The sequence below is a fragment of the Parasteatoda tepidariorum genome, chromosome 11 (assembly GCF_982258835.1).
Source record: "Parasteatoda tepidariorum strain Cologne lab strain chromosome 11, Ptep-v5.0, whole genome shotgun sequence".
NCBI classification, from domain to species: Eukaryota; Metazoa; Arthropoda; class Arachnida; order Araneae; family Theridiidae; genus Parasteatoda; species Parasteatoda tepidariorum.
The window spans coordinates 37,510,594-37,523,729 of record NC_141765.1 but is presented as its reverse complement, the minus strand read 5'-3'; the positions used below and the strand labels follow the sequence as shown (position 1 = coordinate 37,523,729).

The 13,136-nt window shown below is 36.0% G+C and overlaps 1 protein-coding gene and 20 non-coding genes across 24 annotated transcripts in view; all 21 read right to left on the bottom strand.

The window, feature by feature from the left end:
* Nucleotides 1–13,136, bottom strand: part of LOC107438559 (excitatory amino acid transporter) — a 145,180-nt gene that overhangs the window by 78,569 nt on the left and 53,475 nt on the right. The window lies entirely within an intron of this gene.
* Nucleotides 237–308, bottom strand: TRNAP-AGG (transfer RNA proline (anticodon AGG)). Its single transcript has one exon. It is a non-coding gene; the product is annotated as a tRNA-Pro (tRNA).
* Nucleotides 881–952, bottom strand: TRNAP-CGG (transfer RNA proline (anticodon CGG)). The gene has a single exon. It is a non-coding gene; the product is annotated as a tRNA-Pro (tRNA).
* On the bottom strand, nucleotides 1,526–1,597 carry TRNAP-CGG (transfer RNA proline (anticodon CGG)). Its single transcript has one exon. It is a non-coding gene; the product is annotated as a tRNA-Pro (tRNA).
* Nucleotides 2,170–2,241, bottom strand: TRNAP-CGG (transfer RNA proline (anticodon CGG)). Its single transcript has one exon. It is a non-coding gene; the product is annotated as a tRNA-Pro (tRNA).
* Nucleotides 2,815–2,886, bottom strand: TRNAP-CGG (transfer RNA proline (anticodon CGG)). Its single transcript has one exon. It is a non-coding gene; the product is annotated as a tRNA-Pro (tRNA).
* TRNAP-AGG (transfer RNA proline (anticodon AGG)) lies at nucleotides 3,459–3,530 on the bottom strand. Its single transcript has one exon. It is a non-coding gene; the product is annotated as a tRNA-Pro (tRNA).
* Nucleotides 3,989–4,060, bottom strand: TRNAL-UAG (transfer RNA leucine (anticodon UAG)). Its single transcript has one exon. It is a non-coding gene; the product is annotated as a tRNA-Leu (tRNA).
* On the bottom strand, nucleotides 4,969–5,040 carry TRNAP-CGG (transfer RNA proline (anticodon CGG)). Its single transcript has one exon. It is a non-coding gene; the product is annotated as a tRNA-Pro (tRNA).
* TRNAP-CGG (transfer RNA proline (anticodon CGG)) lies at nucleotides 5,614–5,685 on the bottom strand. The gene has a single exon. It is a non-coding gene; the product is annotated as a tRNA-Pro (tRNA).
* On the bottom strand, nucleotides 6,258–6,329 carry TRNAP-AGG (transfer RNA proline (anticodon AGG)). Its single transcript has one exon. It is a non-coding gene; the product is annotated as a tRNA-Pro (tRNA).
* Nucleotides 6,788–6,859, bottom strand: TRNAL-UAG (transfer RNA leucine (anticodon UAG)). The gene has a single exon. It is a non-coding gene; the product is annotated as a tRNA-Leu (tRNA).
* On the bottom strand, nucleotides 7,124–7,195 carry TRNAP-AGG (transfer RNA proline (anticodon AGG)). The gene has a single exon. It is a non-coding gene; the product is annotated as a tRNA-Pro (tRNA).
* Nucleotides 7,768–7,839, bottom strand: TRNAP-CGG (transfer RNA proline (anticodon CGG)). Its single transcript has one exon. It is a non-coding gene; the product is annotated as a tRNA-Pro (tRNA).
* On the bottom strand, nucleotides 8,412–8,483 carry TRNAP-AGG (transfer RNA arginine (anticodon CCU)). The gene has a single exon. It is a non-coding gene; the product is annotated as a tRNA-Pro (tRNA).
* On the bottom strand, nucleotides 9,701–9,772 carry TRNAP-AGG (transfer RNA proline (anticodon AGG)). Its single transcript has one exon. It is a non-coding gene; the product is annotated as a tRNA-Pro (tRNA).
* TRNAP-UGG (transfer RNA proline (anticodon UGG)) lies at nucleotides 10,017–10,088 on the bottom strand. Its single transcript has one exon. It is a non-coding gene; the product is annotated as a tRNA-Pro (tRNA).
* Nucleotides 10,669–10,740, bottom strand: TRNAP-CGG (transfer RNA proline (anticodon CGG)). The gene has a single exon. It is a non-coding gene; the product is annotated as a tRNA-Pro (tRNA).
* Nucleotides 11,642–11,713, bottom strand: TRNAP-AGG (transfer RNA proline (anticodon AGG)). The gene has a single exon. It is a non-coding gene; the product is annotated as a tRNA-Pro (tRNA).
* Nucleotides 11,958–12,029, bottom strand: TRNAP-UGG (transfer RNA proline (anticodon UGG)). The gene has a single exon. It is a non-coding gene; the product is annotated as a tRNA-Pro (tRNA).
* Nucleotides 12,610–12,681, bottom strand: TRNAP-CGG (transfer RNA proline (anticodon CGG)). The gene has a single exon. It is a non-coding gene; the product is annotated as a tRNA-Pro (tRNA).

Genomic DNA, 13,136 nt, shown 5'->3' with positions numbered 1-13,136 from the left:
CAAATCCTGAATTACTAAAATAAAAATTGTCATTTGAGTTCGAGCTATACTTTGCCTAAAATTCTTGTCTTATTTCTCTAAATTTTACCTACTTTTTTAGAAAATATATAGGAATGACTTTTTCACGGATAATTTCTCAATCCATAAAACAATTGCTTTAAAAAATCTCATTTGGCTCATTCATATTTGGTAAATCTTTCTCATTTTCCAAACAAAGGTACAAAAGTAATCCCGCTGGGCTCGGCCTGGATTTGAACCCGGGACCTCTCGCACCCTAAGCGAGAATCATACCCCTAGACCACCGAGCCACATCCACGCAAGGGCTGCATATTTTTAATTTGTCAGTAGTATGACAGATATTATCCTCCATCGTAGGTTTTTATGCACTATTTTGAAATGTCAAAAAAATAATAACTCAATTTTATTTCTCGAAAATAATTTCTACTTATTCGACGCGATACCGTGAAATAATGTATACATTTTCTCTATTTTTTTCTTGCAAATTTTATAACGCGTGCTAGCTCGTTTCAGATTCAAAATAGTATAACTTTCGGGCTCGACCGGGATTTTAATCCGGGATCTCTCGCTCCCGAAGCGAGAATCGTACCCCTAGACCACCGAGCCGCACTTTACTTTTTCTTATTCAAATTCTGAATTACTGTAATAAAAATCTTCATTTGAGATCGAGCTATATTTTGGCAAAAATTCTTGTCTTATTTCTCTAAATTTTACCCACTTTTTTTGATAATATATAGGAATGACTTTTTCACGGATAATTTCTCAATCCATAAAACAATTGCTTTGAAAAATCTCATTCGATTCATTCATATTTGGTAAATCTTTCTCATCTTCCAAATGAAGGTACAAAAGTAATCCCGCAGGGCTCGGCCGGGATTTGAACCCGGGACCTCTCGCACCCGAAGCGAGAATCATACCCCTAGACCACCGAGCCACATCCACGCAAGGGCTGCATATTTTTAATTTGTCAGTAGTATGACAGATATTATCCTCCATCGTAGGTTTTTATGCACTATTTTGAAATGTCAAAAAAATAATAACTCAATTTTATTTCTCGAAAATAATTTCTACTTATTAGACGCGATACCGTGAAATAATGTATACATTTTCTCTACTTTTTTCTTGCAAATTTTATAACGCCTGCTAGATCGTATCGGATTCAAAATGGTATAACCTTCGGACTCGGCCGGGATTTGATCCCGGGACTTCTCGCACCCAAAGGGAGAATCATACCCCTAGACCAACGAGCCGCACATTATTTTTTCTTATTCAAATCCTGAATTACTAAAATAAAAATCTTCATTTGAGATCGAGCTATATTTTGGCAAAAATTCTTGTCTTATTTCTCTAAATTTTACCCACTTTTTTTTGATAATATATAGGAATGACTTTTTCACGGATAATTTCTCAATCCATAAAACAATTGCTTTGAAAAATCTCATTCGGTTCATTCATATTTGGTAAATCTTTCTCATCTTCCAAATGAAGGTACAAAAGTAATCCCGCAGGGCTCGGCCGGGATTTGAAACCGGGACCTCTCGCACCCGAAGCGAGAATCATACCCCTAGACCACCGAGCCACATCCACGCAAGGGCTGCATATTTTTAATTTGTCAGTAGTATGACAGATATTATCCTCCATCGTAGGTTTTTATGCACTATTTTGAAATGTCAAAAAAATAATAACTCAATTTTATTTCTCGAAAATAATTTCTACTTATTCGACGCGATACCGTGAAATAATGTATACATTTTCTCTATTTTTTTCTTGCAAATTTTATAACGCGTGCTAGCTCGTTTCAGATTCAAAATAGTATAACTTTCGGGCTCGACCGGGATTTTAATCCGGGATCTCTCGCTCCCGAAGCGAGAATCGTACCCCTAGACCACCGAGCCGCACTTTACTTTTTCTTATTCAAATTCTGAATTACTGTAATAAAAATCTTCATTTGAGATCGAGCTATATTTTGGCAAAAATTCTTGTCTTATTTCTCTAAATTTTACCCACTTTTTTTGATAATATATAGGAATGACTTTTTCACGGATAATTTCTCAATCCATAAAACAATTGCTTTGAAAAATCTCATTCGATTCATTCATATTTGGTAAATCTTTCTCATCTTCCAAATGAAGGTACAAAAGTAATCCCGCAGGGCTCGGCCGGGATTTGAACCCGGGACCTCTCGCACCCGAAGCGAGAATCATACCCCTAGACCACCGAGCCACATCCACGCAAGGGCTGCATATTTTTAATTTGTCAGTAGTATGACAGATATTATCCTCCATCGTAGGTTTTTATGCACTATTTTGAAATGTCAAAAAAATAATAACTCAATTTTATTTCTCGAAAATAATTTCTACTTATTAGACGCGATACCGTGAAATAATGTATACATTTTCTCTACTTTTTTCTTGCAAATTTTATAACGCCTGCTAGATCGTATCGGATTCAAAATGGTATAACCTTCGGACTCGGCCGGGATTTGATCCCGGGACTTCTCGCACCCAAAGGGAGAATCATACCCCTAGACCAACGAGCCGCACATTATTTTTTCTTATTCAAATCCTGAATTACTAAAATAAAAATCTTCATTTGAGATCGAGCTATATTTTGGCAAAAATTCTTGTCTTATTTCTCTAAATTTTACCCACTTTTTTTTGATAATATATAGGAATGACTTTTTCACGGATAATTTCTCAATCCATAAAACAATTGCTTTGAAAAATCTCATTCGGTTCATTCATATTTGGTAAATCTTTCTCATCTTCCAAATGAAGGTACAAAAGTAATCCCGCAGGGCTCGGCCGGGATTTGAAACCGGGACCTCTCGCACCCGAAGCGAGAATCATACCCCTAGACCACCGAGCCACATCCACGCAAGGGCTGCATATTTTTAATTTGTCAGTAGTATGACAGATATTATCCTCCATCGTAGGTTTTTATGAACTATTTTGAAATGTCAAAAAAATAATAACTCAATTTTATTTCTCGAAAATAATTTCTACTTATTAGACGCGATACCGTGAAATAATGTATACATTTTCTGTATTTTTTTCTTGCAAATTTTATAACGCATGCTAGATCGTATCGGATTCAAAATGGTATAACCTTCGGACTCGACCGGGATTTGATCCCGGGACATCTCGCACCCAAAGGGAGAATCATACCCCTAGACCAACGAGCCGCACATTATTTTTTCTTATTCAAATCCTGAATTACTAAAATAAAAATCGTCATTTGAGTTCTAGCTATATTTTGAAAAAAATTCTTGTCTTATTTCTCTAAATTTCATCCCCTTTGTTAGATAATATATAGGAATGACTTTTTCACGGATAATTTCTCATTCCATAAAGCAATTGCTTTAAAAAATCTCATTCAGTTCAATCATATTTCTTAAATCATTCTCATTTTGCAAACGAAGGAACAAAAGAAATCCCGCAGGGCTCGGCCGGGATTTGAACCCGGGACCTCTCGCACCCTAAGCGAGAATCATACCCCTAGACCACCGAGCCACATCCACGCAAGGGCTGCATATTTTTAATTTGTCAGTATTATGAAAGATGTTATCCTCCTTCGTACGTTTTTATGCACTATTTTCAAATGTCAAAAAAATAATAACTCAACTTTATTTCTTGAAAATAACTTCCATTTTTTTGACGCGACCGGGATTTGAAACCGGGACAACTCGCACCCGAACCGAGAATCATAAACCTAAACAGCCGAGCCACATCCTCGCTAGGGCTGTATATTTTTAATTTGTCAGTAGTATGACAGATATTATCCTCCATCGTAGGTTTTTATGCACTATTTTGAAATGTCAAAAAAATAATAACTCAATTTTATTTCTTGAAAATAATTTCCACTTTTTAGACGCATTACAGTGAAATAATGTAAACATTTTCTCTATTTATTTCATGCAAATTTTATAACGCGAGCTAGATCGTATCGGATTCAAAATGGTATAACCTTCGGGCTCGACCGGGATTTGAACCCGGGACCTCTCGCACCTAAATCGAGAATCATACCCCTAGACCACCGAGCCGCACATTATTTTTTCTTATTCAAATCTTCAAATCCTGAATTACTAAAATAAAAATTGTCATTTGAGTTCGAGCTATACTTTGCCAAAAATTCTTGTCTTATTTCTCTAAATTTTACCTACTTTTTTAGAAAATATATAGGAATGACTTTTTCACGGATAATTTCTCAATCCATAAAACAATTGCTTTAAAAAATCTCATTTGGCTCATTCATATTTGGTAAATCTTTCTCATTTTCCAAACAAAGGTACAAAAGTAATCCCGCTGGGTTCGGCCTGGATTTGAACCCGGGACCTCTCGCACCCTAAGCGAGAATCATACCCCTAGACCACCGAGCCACATCCACGCAAGGGCTGCATATTTTTAATTTGTCAGTAGTATGACAGATATTATCCTCCATCGTAGGTTTTTATGCACTATTTTGAAATGTCAAAAAAATAATAACTCAATTTTATTTCTCGAAAATAATTCCTACTTATTCGACGCGATACCGTGAAATAATGTATACATTTTCTCTATTTTTTTCTTGCAAATTTTATAACGCGTGCTAGCTCGTTTCAGATTCAAAATAGTATAACTTTCGGGCTCGACCGGGATTTTAACCCGGAATCTCTCGCACCCGAAGCGAGAATCGTACCCCTAGACCACCGAGCCTCACATTATATTTTCTTATTCAAATTCTGAATTACTGTAATAAAAATCTTCATTTGAAATCGAGCTATATTTTGGCAAAAATTCTTGTCTTATTTCTCTAAATTTTACCCACTTTTTTTGATAATATGTAGGAATGACTTTTTCACGGATAATTTCTCAATCCATAAAACAATTGCTTTGAAAAATCTCATTCGATTCATTCATATTTGGTAAATCTTTCTCATCTTCCAAATGAAGGTACAAAAGTAATCCCGCAGGGCTCGGCCGGGATTTGAACCCGGGACCTCTCGCACCCGAAGCGAGAATCATACCCCTAGACCACCGAGCCACATCCACGCAAGGGCTGCATATTTTTAATTTGTCAGTAGTATGACAGATATTATCCTCCATCGTAGGTTTTTATGCACTATTTTGAAATGTCAAAAAAATAATAACTCAATTTTATTTCTCGAAAATAATTTCTACTTATTAGACGCGATACCGTGAAATAATGTATACATTTTCTCTACTTTTTTCTTGCAAATTTTATAACGCCTGCTAGATCGTATCGGATTCAAAATGGTATAACCTTCGGACTCGGCCGGGATTTGATCCCGGGACTTCTCGCACCCAAAGGGAGAATCATACCCCTAGACCAACGAGCCGCACATTACTTTTTCTTATTCAAATCCTGAATTACTAAAATAAAAATCTTCATTTGAGATCGAGCTATATTTTGGCAAAAATTCTTGTCTTATTTCTCTAAATTTTACCCACTTTTTTTTGATAATATATAGGAATGACTTTTTCACGGATAATTTCTCAATCCATAAAACAATTGCTTTGAAAAATCTCATTCGGTTCATTCATATTTGGTAAATCTTTCTCATCTTCCAAATGAAGGTACAAAAGTAATCCCGCAGGGCTCGGCCGGGATTTGAAACCGGGACCTCTCGCACCCGAAGCGAGAATCATACCCCTAGACCACCGAGCCACATCCACGCAAGGGCTGCATATTTTTAATTTGTCAGTAGTATGACAGATATTATCCTCCATCGTAGGTTTTTATGAACTATTTTGAAATGTCAAAAAAATAATAACTCAATTTTATTTCTCGAAAATAATTTCTACTTATTAGACGCGATACCGTGAAATAATGTATACATTTTCTGTATTTTTTTCTTGCAAATTTTATAACGCATGCTAGATCGTATCGGATTCAAAATGGTATAACCTTCGGACTCGACCGGGATTTGATCCCGGGACATCTCGCACCCAAAGGGAGAATCATACCCCTAGACCAACGAGCCGCACATTATTTTTTCTTATTCAAATCCTGAATTACTAAAATAAAAATCGTCATTTGAGTTCTAGCTATATTTTGAAAAAAATTCTTGTCATATTTCTCTAAATTTCATCCCCTTTGTTAGATAATATATAGGAATGACTTTTTCACGGATAATTTCTCATTCCATAAAGCAATTGCTTTAAAAAATCTCATTCAGTTCAATCATATTTCTTAAATCATTCTCATTTTGCAAACGAAGGAACAAAAGAAATCCCGCAGGGCTCGGCCGGGATTTGAACCCGGGACCTCTCGCACCCTAAGCGAGAATCATACCCCTAGACCACCGAGCCACATCCACGCAAGGGCTGCATATTTTTAATTTGTCAGTATTATGAAAGATGTTATCCTCCTTCGTACGTTTTTATGCACTATTTTCAAATGTCAAAAAAATAATAACTCAACTTTATTTCTTGAAAATAACTTCCATTTTTTTGACGCGACCGGGATTTGAACCCGGGACAACTCGCACCCGAACCGAGAATCATAAACCTAAACAGCCAAGCCACATCCTCGCTAGGGCTGTATATTTTTAATTTGTCAGTAGTATGACAGATATTATCCTCCATCGTAGGTTTTTATGCACTATTTTGAAATGTCAAAAAAATAATAACTCAATTTTATTTCTTGAAAATAATTTCCACTTTTTAGACGCATTACAGTGAAATAATGTAAACATTTTCTCTATTTATTTCATGCAAATTTTATAACGCGAGCTAGATCGTATCGGATTCAAAATGGTATAACCTTCGGGCTCGACCGGGATTTGAACCCGGGACCTCTCGCACCTAAATCGAGAATCATACCCCTAGACCACCGAGCCGCACATTATTTTTTCTTATTCAAATCTTCAAATCCTGAATTACTAAAATAAAAATTGTCATTTGAGTTCGAGCTATACTTTGCCAAAAATTCTTGTCTTATTTCTCTAAATTTTACCTACTTTTTTAGAAAATATATAGGAATGACTTTTTCACGGATAATTTCTCAATCCATAAAACAATTGCTTTAAAAAATCTCATTTGGCTCATTCATATTTGGTAAATCTTTCTCATTTTCCAAACAAAGGTACAAAAGTAATCCCGCTGGGCTCGGCCTGGATTTGAACCCGGGACCTCTCGCACCCTAAGCGAGAATCATACCCCTAGACCACCGAGCCACATCCACGCAAGGGCTGCATATTTTTAATTTGTCAGTAGTATGACAGATATTATCCTCCATCGTAGGTTTTTATGCACTATTTTGAAATGTCAAAAAAATAATAACTCAATTTTATTTCTCGAAAATAATTTCTACTTATTCGACGCGATACCGTGAAATAATGTATACATTTTCTCTATTTTTTTCTTGCAAATTTTATAACGCGTGCTAGCTCGTTTCAGATTCAAAATAGTATAACTTTCGGGCTCGACCGGGATTTTAACCCGGAATCTCTCGCACCCGAAGCGAGAATCGTACCCCTAGACCACCGAGCCTCACATTATATTTTCTTATTCAAATTCTGAATTACTGTAATAAAAATCTTCATTTGAAATCGAGCTATATTTTGGCAAAAATTCTTGTCTTATTTCTCTAAATTTTACCCACTTTTTTTGATAATATGTAGGAATGACTTTTTCACGGATAATTTCTCAATCCATAAAACAATTGCTTTGAAAAATCTCATTCGATTCATTCATATTTGGTAAATCTTTCTCATCTTCCAAATGAAGGTACAAAAGTAATCCCGCAGGGCTCGGCCGGGATTTGAACCCGGGACCTCTCGCACCCGAAGCGAGAATCATACCCCTAGACCACCGAGCCACATCCACGCAAGGGCTGCATATTTTTAATTTGTCAGTAGTATGACAGATATTATCCTCCATCTTAGGTTTTTATGCACTATTTTGAAATGTCAAAAAAATAATAACTCAATTTTATTTCTCGAAAATAATTTCTACTTATTAGACGCGATACCGTGAAATAATGTATACATTTTCTCTACTTTTTTCTTGCAAATTTTATAACGCCTGCTAGATCGTATCGGATTCAAAATGGTATAACCTTCGGACTCGACCGGGATTTGATCCCGGGACTTCTCGCACCCAAAGCGAGAATCATACCCCTAGACCAACGAGCCGCACATTATTTTTTCTTATTCAAATCCTGAATTACTAAAATAAAAATCGTCATTTGAGTTCTAGCTATATTTTGAAAAAAATTCTTGTCTTATTTCTCTAAATTTCACCCCCTTTGTTAGATAATATATAGGAATGACTTTTTCACGGATAATTTCTCATTCCATAAAGCAATTGCTTTAAAAAATCTCATTCAGTTCAATCATATTTCTTAAATCATTCTCATTTTGCAAACGAAGGAACAAAAGAAATCCCGCAGGGCTCGGCCGGGATTTGAACCCGGGACCTCTCACACCCTAAGCGAGAATCATACCCCTAGACCACCGAGCCACATTCACGCAAGGGCTGCATATTTTTAATTTGTCAGTATTATGAAAGATGTTATCCTCCATCGTACGTTTTTTTGCTCTCTTTTCAAAAGTCAAAAAAATAATAACTCAATTTTATTTCTTGAAAATAATTTCCACTTATTAGACGCGATACCGTGAATTAGTGTAAACATTTTCTCTATTTTTTTCTTGCAAATTTTATAACGCGTGCCAGCTCGTTTCGGATTCGAAATAGTATAACTTTCGGGCTCGACCGGGATTTGAAACCGGGACCTCTCGCACCCGAAGCGAGAATCATACCCCTAGACCACTGAGCCGCACATTGCTTTTTCTTGTTCAAACCCTGAATTACTATAATAAATATCGTCATTTGAGTTCGAGCTATACTTTGGCAAAAATTCTTGTCTTATTTCTCTAAATTTTACCCACTTTTTTTGATAATATATAGGAATGACTTTTTCACGGATAATTTCTCAATCCATAAAACAATTGCTTTGAAAAATCTCATTCGGTTCATTCATATTTGTTAAATCTTTCTCATTTTCCAAATGAAGGTTCAAAAGTAATCCCGCTGGGCTCGGCCGGGATTTGAACCCGGGACCTCTCGTAACCTAAGCGAGAATCATACCCTTAGACCACCGAGCCACATCCACGCAAGGGCTGCATATTTTTAATTTGTCAGTAGTATGACAGATATTATCCTCCATCGTAGGTTTTTATGCACTATTTTGAAATGTCAAAAAAATAATAACTCAATTTTATTTCTCGAAAATAATTTCTACTTATTAGAAGCGATACCGTGAAATAATGTATACATTTTCTCTACTTTTTTCTTGCAAATTTTATAACGCATGCTAGATCGTATCGGATTCAAAATGTTATAACCTTCGGACTCGACCGGGATTTTATCCCGGGACTTCTCGCACCCAAAGCGAGAATCATACCCCTAGACCAACGAGCCGCACATTATTTTTTCTTATTCAAATCCAGCATTACTAAAATAAAAATCGTCATTTGAGTTCTAGCTATATTTTGAAAAAAATTCTTGTCTTATTTCTCTAAATTTCACCCCCTTTGTTAGATAATATATAGGAATGACTTTTTCACGGATAATTTCTCATTCCATAAAGCAATTGCTTTAAAAAAATCTCATTCAGTTCAATCATATTTCTTAAATCTTTCTCATTTTGCAAACGAAGGAACAAAAGAAATCCCGCAGGGCTCGGCCGGGATTTGACCCCGGGACCTCTCGCACCCTAAGCGAGAATCATACCCCTAGACCACCGAGCCACATCCACGCAAGGGCTGCATATTTTTAATTTGTCAGTATTATGAAAGATATTATCCTCCATCGTACGTTTTTTTGCTCTCTTTTCAAAAGTCAAAAAAATAATAACTCGATTTTATTTCTTGAAAATAATTTCCACTTTTTAGACGCATTACCGTGAAATAATGTAAACATTTTCTCTATTTATTTCATGCAAATTTTATAACGCGAGCTAGATCGTATCGGATTCAAAATGGTATAACCTTCGGGCTCGACCGGGATTTGAACCCGGGACCTCTCGCACCCAAAGCGAGAATCATACCCCTAGACCACCGAGCCGCACATTATTTTTTCTTATTCAAATCTTCAAATCCTGAATTACTAAAATAAAAATTGTCATTTGAGTTCGAGCTATACTTTGCCAAAAATTCTTGTCTTATTTCTCTAAATTTTACCTACTTTTTTTGAAAATATATAGGAATGACTTTTTCACGGATAATTTCTCAATCCATAAAACAATTGCTTTAAAAAATCTCATTTGGTTCATTCATATTTGGTAAATCTTTCTCATTTTCCAAACAAAAGTACAAAAGTAATCCCGCTGGGCTCGGCCGGGATTTGAACCCGGGACCTCTCGTAACCTAAGCGAGAATCATACCCTTAGACCACCGAGCCACATCCACGCAAGGGCTGCATATTTTTAATTTGTCAGTAGTATGACAGATATTATCCTCCATCGTAGGTTTTTATGCACTATTTTGAAATGTCAAAAAAATAATAACTCAATTTTATTTCTTGAAAATAATTTCCACTTATTAGACGCGATACCGTGAATTAATGTAAACATTTTCTCTATTTTTTTCTTGCAAATTTTATAACGCGTGCCAGCTCGTTTCGGATTCGAAATAGTATAACTTTCGGGCTCGACCGGGATTTGAAACCGGGACCTCTCGCACCCGAAGCGAGAATCATACCCCTAGACCACCGAGCCGCACATTGCTTTTTCTTGTTCAAACCCTGAATTACTATAATAAATATCGTCATTTGAGTTCGAGCTATACTTTGGCAAAAATTCTTGTCTTATTTCTCTAAATTTTACCCACTTTTTTTGATAATATATAGGAATGACTTTTTCACGGATAATTTCTCAATCCATAAAACAATTGCTTTGAAAAATCTCATTCGGTTCATTCATATTTGTTAAATCTTTCTCATTTTCCAAATGAAGGTTCAAAAGTAATCCCGCTGGGCTCGGCCGGGATTTGAACCCGGGACCTCTCGTAACCTAAGCGAGAATCATACCCTTAGACCACCGAGCCACATCCACGCAAGGGCTGCATATTTTTAATTTGTCAGTAGTATGACAGATATTATCCTCCATCGTAGGTTTTTATGCACTATTTTGAAATGTCAAAAAAATAATAACTCAATTTTATTTCTCGAAAATAATTTCTACTTATTAGAAGCGATACCGTGAAATAATGTATACATTTTCTCTACTTTTTTCTTGCAAATTTTATAACGCATGCTAGATCGTATCGGATTCAAAATGTTATAACCTTCGGACTCGACCGGGATTTTATCCCGGGACTTCTCGCACCCAAAGCGAGAATCATACCCCTAGACCAACGAGCCGCACATTATTTTTTCTTATTCAAATCCAGCATTACTAAAATAAAAATCGTCATTTGAGTTCTAGCTATATTTTGAAAAAAATTCTTGTCTTATTTCTCTAAATTTCACCCCCTTTGTTAGATAATATATAGGAATGACTTTTTCACGGATAATTTCTCATTCCATAAAGCAATTGCTTTAAAAAAATCTCATTCAGTTCAATCATATTTCTTAAATCTTTCTCATTTTGCAAACGAAGGAACAAAAGAAATCCCGCAGGGCTCGGCCGGGATTTGACCCCGGGACCTCTCGCACCCTAAGCGAGAATCATACCCCTAGACCACCGAGCCACATCCACGCAAGGGCTGCATATTTTTAATTTGTCAGTATTATGAAAGATATTATCCTCCATCGTACGTTTTTTTGCTCTCTTTTCAAAAGTCAAAAAAATAATAACTCGATTTTATTTCTTGAAAATAATTTCCACTTTTTAGACGCATTACCGTGAAATAATGTAAACATTTTCTCTATTTATTTCATGCAAATTTTATAACGCGAGCTAGATCGTATCGGATTCAAAATGGTATAACCTTCGGGCTCGACCGGGATTTGAACCCGGGACCTCTCGCACCCAAAGCGAGAATCATACCCCTAGACCACCGAGCCGCACATTATTTTTTCTTATTCAAATCTTCAAATCCTGAATTACTAAAATAAAAATTGTCATTTGAGTTCGAGCTATACTTTGCCAAAAATTCTTGTCTTATTTCTCTAAATTTTACCTACTTTTTTTGAAAATATATAGGAATGACTTTTTCACGGATAATTTCTCAATCCATAAAACAATTGCTTTAAAAAATCTCATTTGGTTCATTCATATTTGGTAAATCTTTCTCATTTTCCAAACAAAAGTACAAAAGTAATCCCGCTGGGCTCGGCCGGGATTTGAACCCGGGACCTCTCGTAACCTAAGCGAGAATCATACCCTTAGACCACCGAGCCACATCCACGCAAGGGCTGCATATTTTTAATTTGTCAGTAGTATGACAGATATTATCCTCCATCGTAGGTTTTTATGCACTATTTTGAAATGTCAAAAAAATAATAACTCAATTTTATTTCTTGAAAATAATTTCCACTTATTAGACGCGATACCGTGAATTAATGTAAACATTTTCTCTATTTTTTTCTTGCAAATTTTATAACGCGTGCCAGCTCGTTTCGGATTCGAAATAGTATAACTTTCGGGCTCGACCGGGATTTGAAACCGGGACCTCTCGCACCCGAAGCGAGAATCATACCCCTAGACCACCGAGCCGCACATTGCTTTTTCTTGTTCAAACCCTGAATTACTATAATAAATATCGTCATTTGAGTTCGAGCTATACTTTGGCAAAAATTCTTGTCTTATTTCTCTAAATTTTACCCACTTTTTTTGATAATATATAGGAATGACTTTTTCACAGATAATTTCTCAATCCATAAAACAATTGCTTTGAAAAATCTCATTCGGTTCATTCATATTTGTTAAATCTTTCTCATTTTCCAAATGAAGGTTCAAAAGTAATCCCGCTGGGCTCGGCCGGGATTTGAACCCGGGACCTCTCGTAACCTAAGCGAGAATCATACCCTTAGACCACCGAGCCACATCCACGCAAGGGCTGCATATTTTTAATTTGTCAGTAGTATGACAGATATTATCCTCCATCGTAGGTTTTTATGCACTATTTTGAAATGTCAAAAAAATAATAACTCAATTTTATTTCTCGAAAA